This window comes from Mus caroli, chromosome 16 (genome assembly GCF_900094665.2).
Source record: "Mus caroli chromosome 16, CAROLI_EIJ_v1.1, whole genome shotgun sequence".
Lineage (NCBI taxonomy): Eukaryota > Metazoa > Chordata > Mammalia > Rodentia > Muridae > Mus > Mus caroli.
In genome coordinates, this window is record NC_034585.1 from 79,197,975 (window position 1) to 79,206,387 (window position 8,413).

Here is an 8,413-nt window from a genome sequence, read left to right on the forward strand (position 1 = left end):
AGAAAGGAAGGAAGGAAGGAAGGAAGGAAGGAAGGAAGGAAGGAAGGAAGAAGAAAGAGAAAGAAAGAAAGAGAGAAAAAGAGAGAGAGAGAAAGAGAGAAAGAGAAAGAGAGAAAGAGAGAGAAAGAGAGAAAGAGAGAGAAAGAGAGAGAGAAAGAGAGAAAGAGGAGAGAAAGAGAGAAAGAGAGAGAAAGAGAGAGAGAGAGAAAGAGAGAAAGAAGGAAAGAAAGGCTTGATCTGATTTTAGGTGGGACCGTGTTCATTCACAAAGGGGTATCTTTTCCCTCCATGTGTGAAGATTGTCAAAATTCCTACAGAAGATGACATGCAACCACTGAAAGGGCTGGAAATGACTTCCATGGTCCTCAAAGGTATCTGGGAAATGTAGTCTTTCAGAAGAAAACTGTTATACCTAAAAGCTCACCCGGTTAACTAGCTGACACTATAGCCCCATGACTTGATAATGAGGTATTTTTTAAAGACAGAAAAAAGCTTGGAGCCAGCCAACAAACATCACTCCAAAGTTTATACTGCTTCTAATTTAGGGCACATAATTTCTGGTTATTACCTTAGGAAAAAATGAAAAATAGCTCATCTAAAAATTCAAAACTTTTTCCTCAGAAATTGTTAAAAGTAGTATTATTAAGTCATCCAAATTAGAATTGATATAAGAAGCTTAAAATACGTAGCAATTTTTCGTGCTAATGGGCTGAAGTGCCTCTTGAGTCTTTCCTATCATCAGTGTCTACAGTTATACTATTTCTGTTGGGGTAAAATTGTCTACATAATGTCATTACCTAGGTCCCCTGTGTATAAAGATAATGGAAAGTGCTTCCACACTTTGCAAATGCATTATGTTCTAAAAGAATATTAACTTTATCTAGTGTAAGTTTCTAACAGGAGCATTTCTGAAACTCTAAAATAATTGCTAAAAATGCCTTTAGATTCACAGCTGCAACAACTTTTATAAAATAACGTATTTTGAAAGATATCACTCTATGTGTGTTGTTAGGATAGGAGAGACTCTAAGCTTAAATATTCATCAATTCCATCTATACAAAGTATAGATGTCTCTTGGTTAGATGTCGAGACAGCCTGGTGTTAAAATCTGTTACTGAATAAGATAGCCAGTCCATACTACAAAACATAATACCTGGTACATCTCAAACTTATCATCTAGCTCATGCTGCCTGTGGTTGGCTGACACAGTTTTGCAGTAATTACACAATGTGTTCTGTGGATATATCCTCATAATCTAGTACTCTTCAGACTCAAACTCTAGTGTTTTCCATAAGTGAAGATGAAGAGCTAGTGAAGAAAATGCCACACTCTGCCTTTGTCATTATGACTACCCGAGGAATGTGGATGTGGGAAGGTAGTTCAAGACCACTAGAAAGTTTGTAATTTTAGTCTCTGGGGTAACCTTCCTCTTCTAATACATTTAGAAAATACCTTACATTTTGAGATGTGTTTTTAAATTAGCAATACAGTGTCATTTATACTATATAAGGTTATATAGCATAGCAGTTATAAGGTCTACTGCGCTGATAGTTTATAACAAAAGGACAGTGCAAAGTGTTAGCCATTCTACTAGAACAACCTCTTGCCACCCTCAAAAGTATTTTCTTCTTTAAATACAACTATAGTACTATGTTTTACAATGATTTTGAATCCTTTGAAATATAATAAAATATAATTATATACTTAAATATAATGTATAATAAATACACATATATTACATATTGTATACATTATTATATGTTATATATATATAACAGAATACAATAGAAATATGGTATATTTATATAAAATCCTTTGTTGCTGTGACAAAATACCTAAGGTTGAATAATTTACAAAGAGGTTTATTTTACTCACACTCTGCTTGCTAGAGAATCCAAGCCCGCATAGTATTGTTACCCTGATAATGTCCTTGCCTGTGTTACTACATTGTGGAATAGAAATAGAAAACACAGTCAAGTGTGTTGAGTGGACTACCTCATAACAATCTATGGCCACGAAAACTTAACTCTGTTAAGACCAGCCTTAATTCCTCTGGAAACAGTGTCTTCATGACTTACCTTCCACTTACACCCCATATCTTAAGAGTTCCACTCTCAGGGAAAACATGGTGGCAGCCTCTGTGGAGCTCCAAGGGGTCTGAGAGACTCCAAGGGGGTGATGCAGCGGTGGAAACATAGACTCAAAAAATTGGAAGGGAAAATGGCTGTACACGCACAAAGGTTAAGCCGAATGAGCTGAGGGAAGCAGACATGACAGGGAGGTTTTCAGCAGCCTGGAGCTCACACAAACTTCTCCCAGGTGTCCTGTCTACCATCATCTAGACTCTGGACAACAAAAGGATATCCAAGATAAGTCTAGCCAATGGTCCAACATTCATGGTGCTTCAGAAATCAGAAAACTTGATCCAGATCAGTGTTCATTGTAATGAATACTTGCATACAAAGCTGTCTTGACGTATATATGTTATGTGACACACTGCATGTTCCATTGACACTATGGTGAATGGTAGTCGATGAACAAATAGCCAATGGAGAGGTGGGACAGATAGAGGAACGAAGTGGTGGTGGAGAGATGTAGAACTGGAGATGATGGCGGTGACAGTTGTGAGATAAGCCCACAGTAGACAGGAGAGTATGTCATTGCTGGATGGAGCCGACACAATAGTATACAATAGTCTGGAGAGTGCACTCCAATCAGGATCCAACACACAATCGCCCTGGTTCTGAGCAATGGCAGAGTATCCAAGATGAAGAATGGTTCATTTCCTGGAATGGACTCATCAAAAGACCTCTATGCTCTGTGCTGCCCCTGGTGGCCACTTTGGTGTTGCCCCAGGACATGTTGAAGCCCAAGGTTCATGTGGATGTCTGTGGGCCTACAGTAACTGGGATCCATGTTGATGTCCCTGGTTGGAGTTACCACGAAAGGCCATACGGGTAGATGTTTTTGGTCTGGGCCGCTGCCTGAGGCCATATTGATGTCTGTGATCCATTCTGCTACTGAGAGCCCTGTCTGGGTCCATGGTGCTACTGCAGCCAGGATCTGTGTTGATGTCTGTGGCCGGTCTCAAGGCCACACAGATGTCCGTGGTCTGTGCTGCAGCTGGAAGCCAAGTTGATGTCCATGGGCCATCCTGTCATCAAGGGCTACGATAGCATCCTTGGCTCATGCAAAGGCAGGGTTTGTGTTGACGTCCATGGTCTGTACCAGAGACGCTACGGAGATCTGTGGTCTATGCTGCCACGAGAAACCATTTGAAAGTCCATGATCTGTCCTCCTGCTGACTGTAAGGGAGAGAGGAAGCTACTTTTGTCATGGTATTAATGACCGCAGATTCACAGTTGAGAAAGAGGGACATAGAAGACTTCTGTCACACCCCCAGAAAAGAAACTGCCTAGACAGAAAGCCATCGAAGAGAACTCTTAAAAGTAAGTGAGTGCCAGGACAGCCAGGGCTACACAGAGAAACCCTGTCTCGAAAAACCAAAAAAAAAAAAAAAAAAAAAAAAAGTTCTTGTAATGAGGATACGGCAGTGTAACTCTGCACAAGTCATGGCTTTTGGAAGGGGAGGGGAGTGGGGTGGGCTTTTCTCTTTCTTTTCCTTCTTTTTGTTTTTGTTTTTGAAGGGGGTGGAGGTCATAAATGGTGGTGGGCAGATTTGGGAGAAATGTGAAGTGAGAGAAATCAGGGTTCATGATGTGAAATTCCTAATCAATAAAAATATTATGAAAACGCAGGACTTTCCATATTGTCCCAACACTGCCACATCGGGAACTGGTGTTTATAGTTATGAGGCACAACATAAATGTTTTAATGTTTATTTACATTGTGAAGTCGCTAAATCACAGTAAGTAATATATTAGTGACATCATAGTGTGTTTTTATCATACAAGAATTCAAAAGCCTACTGTTGGAAATTATGGAATACACACTGATTAACAATTACCACAGTGCTCTACATTAAATATATATAGTACTGGAGAGATGACTCAGTGGTTAACTGAGCAATTAAGGTCCTGAGTTCAAATCCCAGCAACCATATGGTGGCTCACAACTATCGGTAATGAGATCTGACGCCCTCTTCTGGTGTGTCTGAAGACAGCTCCAGCGTACTTAGATATAATAATGAATAAAGCTTTTTTTTATTTAAATAAGTGTTGAATACAAGAAATAGAAAGCTTTATTTTTTTAATGTACCACCATTGCAGAAATGAACAAATAAAATACACCACGTTATAGGATAGATTTTGTTAGGACAATCAAGAAGTAAAAGATCTAAATAAACATAGACAGAAGCCCAAATTACAAAGAGAGACCACGGGGAATGCTGAAATGTGCTGTAATCTGCATAAAGTTTTAAATTATATTTATGACATACTTTATAATGCACACAAATATCATATTTGTGGGGGGAATACACTGGAAGGATAAATGTTAAATCTGTCCTTAAAATTTCTTCAAGAGAAGGGAAGAAAAGAATAAATTAGAGATGGTAGCTTCGGGGCACTTCAGATTTATCTATAATGTCATATTTACTTTAGCAATCCAAAACATGGAGCAAGTTGTTTCGAAAACTGCAAATTGGGATGCAATTCATTTTCACCAGTAATAAATACTGTCTTTTGAAAGTATTTTAGAGTAACACCAAGTGTGAGCGTGTATTTGTGAGGCATATTAGAGTCGAGTATGTGTCCAGTAGTTCAGTCACCACTGACTGTGCCATGGTTTCCCTGTGTCGAGTGCAGGGCGAGATACCTGCTGTGTGCTGTTCTGCCTACAGTTCCAGAAACTTCTCTGTGCCAAGACTTGTATTTCTCCTACCCCCCCCCACTCCCATGTCCGTCCCAGTTTTTAATAATGTGCTTACCAGAGACCCTTAGTTCTTTACTTGGAGAACCATCTCTGAGTATTGATAGCACAAAAAAGACTATTGTTTACAAAACACACTGTGAATTTTAAAATGTGTCCTTTACAACGAAGGCTCCTCCTTGACTTCATTAAAAGAATAGAGGTTTCATAACAACAAATCAGTTTGGCCACGTATCTTTCTCGCTTGCACAAGGTTTAGACAACACGAGTCAATTGGACCCTGTGCTCATCCATCTCAGGAGGCGTGGCTGTGGGAAAGGAATCACTCACAGAGGGCATGCGCACTCCTACGCGTGGAATGTTGGCGACTGTTGGGTTACAGAAACTTCTGAAAGGGTCACAGAAGCTCCCAGCCCAAACATCCACTTGTGTCTCAGAGTCCCAAAGGCCAATTTTACGATTTATGAGGATCCTACAGAACTGCAGCATTATGAGAAGAACGTTAGCCTAACTCATTCATTACAACCACAACAGGTTTTAGAGATGTGACACCAGATGCAGCAACCAAAGCCGTGCTACTCAGGTGCAGCAGTGCCCTCTCCTTCCTATTCTGCTTCAGAATTTGAGGTAAAATTAAGTTAGTGCAGGTTGATGAGAGCCAGAGCTTCGCTTTTGTCAGTGTGTGCCTTGCCCACAATAAAGCACAGATTATGCAAAGCTACCAAGGACTTCAATCACTCCATCCATTGACAGCGCCCCCCTAGAAAAATCATCGCCCCATGGCTTCCCAATGGGGTGACAAGATTTCCCAACTCCTTCTTCCTCCTCTTTCTTTGACGGGCATTTTGTTTACAGTATCTTTTGTTCTCCTGGGAGTTTTGTTGCTTTGCTTTTGTTTTTTACGGGGTTTGCGTTCAGGGATCTGGGTCGGATTTTTAGAGAGAGACTTTCACTAGGTAACCCCGGGCTGACTCGCAAACTCCATGTGCTCCCTTCTCAGCCTCGGGAGGACTAACATCACTGGCTTGCATTACTACACTCAGAAGTCTTTCAGATCTCTTCTCAGCTTCTGCTTTATAGCAACTCAACCTGAAACAAAGGCTGGTGCGCGAGCTAGAGGCTACAACAGCAAGGTCAGGCTAAGAAAGGTCAGGCAGGGTTGGCAGTAAAACTGCCGGAGTGAGCAAGGGAAAAACAGTCAGTCTGTGGGGTATCGCTGCTGCCAGGACCGAGAGGAAATCAAATTAGAACTCATCGGGCATCTATTCTGTCCCAGGAACAACTCCTCGCCGCCACCTTCTCCTCCTCCTCCCCCTCCTTCTTCTTCTAGATACTTCTATTCACATTGAAGCCATCACATTTTTTACAAATATTTATTTCCATTTTCCTGTGTGTTTTCCTAAGTACATAAGCAATTAGAATTTGATGAGCGCCATGAAATATAGAGGAAGATGTCCACTTTCTCACGACAAGATGGAGAGCGGGCTTCTAGAGCAACGAACATTTGAGCAGAACTGAGACACGGATGGATCCACTCAACTGAAGTAAGCCAGACAGGGGCCAAAAGTTAGCACAGGCAGCAGAGGAACTCAAGGTATTAATGAGAGGAGAGTGAAAAGTTCACGTCCCACGTTCCTTAGAAAGGATAAGGTCAGGATTCAGCATCAGCCTCGGCTCCAAAGACTGTGTTCATCCCGTTTCTGCTAAACTTAGAATTGAAAATGAAAGCAGACATATCTAAAAACTATCATTCATCAACCATGTCTAGAGCGAGTCCCGACATCTCTCACTTTCCAGGGCAGGAGCCTCTTGTCCTTTTTGCTGTGCAAAAAGCCCAGAAGCACGGAGTCCCGAAGGTCTTTTCTGAACACGGAAGCTCCCCTGATGGGAGTTGGCGGCAAAAATACTTTCGGGGTTAGAAAGTCGCTGACGGTGAACAGCTTCTGAGCCATCGCCCTTTGCCTTGTTCACGTCGTTGCTCGCTCCGCACAGTGGTCTGTCTGTGAGTGGAGCAGCAGGGTTTCGTTTAATAACTCAGTGTACTTTTATACGATGCTACAGTCCTCGTGCCTTTAGCAATTATTACTTTGGCTCTGGAAAGGTAGATGGCTCAGCCACTGAGAATACTCACTGCTCTTTTGGAGGAAAAAAACGTTCAGTTCTCAGCACCTTCTCTGAGCAGGCAGTACACAACTGGCTGTTTAACTCTAGTTCCAGGGAATCTAGTGCCCTCTACTGGCCTTTACAGGCACAGACACGCACGTGTCCATATCCACACGCATATACATAATTAAAAAAAAAAAAAACCTTTTTATTATTACTTTTGCTGATTTAAAAATGCTACTTTTAAGTGATTATTTCGATCTTACAAAAAATAAAAATGTTTTACCTTTTCAGAATAATGGAAACAGTTTTGTGATTCTGTGTTTAGCTAGGGTAAATTATCTCCTCGGGATGCACCCCAAATGTTGCAGAAAGGAATCTGAACAATTTTTATTAGGGAATGACAAGTAACTAGAATATAATATTAAGGAACTCATAATAAAGCAATCTTCAGTGCAGTCATTTGCTTCAGCAGTTGATGGATTCTATTAGCAGAGACATTTTGGCGGTGGTTTCCAGGTGGGGCGTGATTAATCATGACTCCTGCGAGGCACTAATTTTTCATTAACCAAGTAAATAAATATTTTTACATCACTTATTTTCAGTACCTAAATCAACCAGAAAGAAATTGGTTTATTCACTAGGGCATGAGACAGTGCTTTGAAAACTAAAAGCCAGTGTTGACCAGAAAATGATTTAGGAGACAGGACAGGAGGATAGCATGGGGTGCATACTCAGGGCAGGAAGAAGAACGAAGCCGGACCAAGATTCTAATAAGATGCCAGCCCTTGGTTAGGAGGTTGGCTCATTCAGTAAAATGCTTGCCTGTATGAGTTCAGACCTCCAGCTCCCACAAAGGCACACAGAAGCATGCATCTGCAATGCCCTACACTGGGAAGGTGGAAGCAGAAGGGTCCTTGGGGATTGCTGGCAGGCAAATCTTGCCAATCAGAAAGCTTCACATTAAATCGTAGACCCTGTCCAAAAAATTAGATGGAAAGCCATTGAGAAAGGTGTCCAGTTTTGATCAATCTCTGACCTCTCCACACATCCTCACACATGTTTATGCATGCATAAACATCCGTACATACATAGACTACACATACAGAGCGGAGGGAGCAGCCACATTCCTAGTGTCCATTTCCACTCTTGCACAGGGTCCAGGACTCTGAGCTGGACACACATAAGGATGCAGTTACCACAGAGTGAGAACTATATCAAGAGGTTATGCTGTGACACAGACCCATTCAGTGTAGTCGAGAAAGGTCTCCCAGCACTTAGACCTTGACACTGGGCAAGAGTTGTCTGTAGCAGCTTTCAAAAGAAGCACCAGGCTCCCAGCTGCATAGTCTCCAGCATGCTCTGGGATGGTGTCTCCTCCCATTTCAGCGTGTGTCATCATGAAATGGTCTGCTGGTTAAAATTCCAGCTTTCCTAACCTAACCCCGTCAGCTCTGGTTCAGTAAGGCAGGGATGAAAG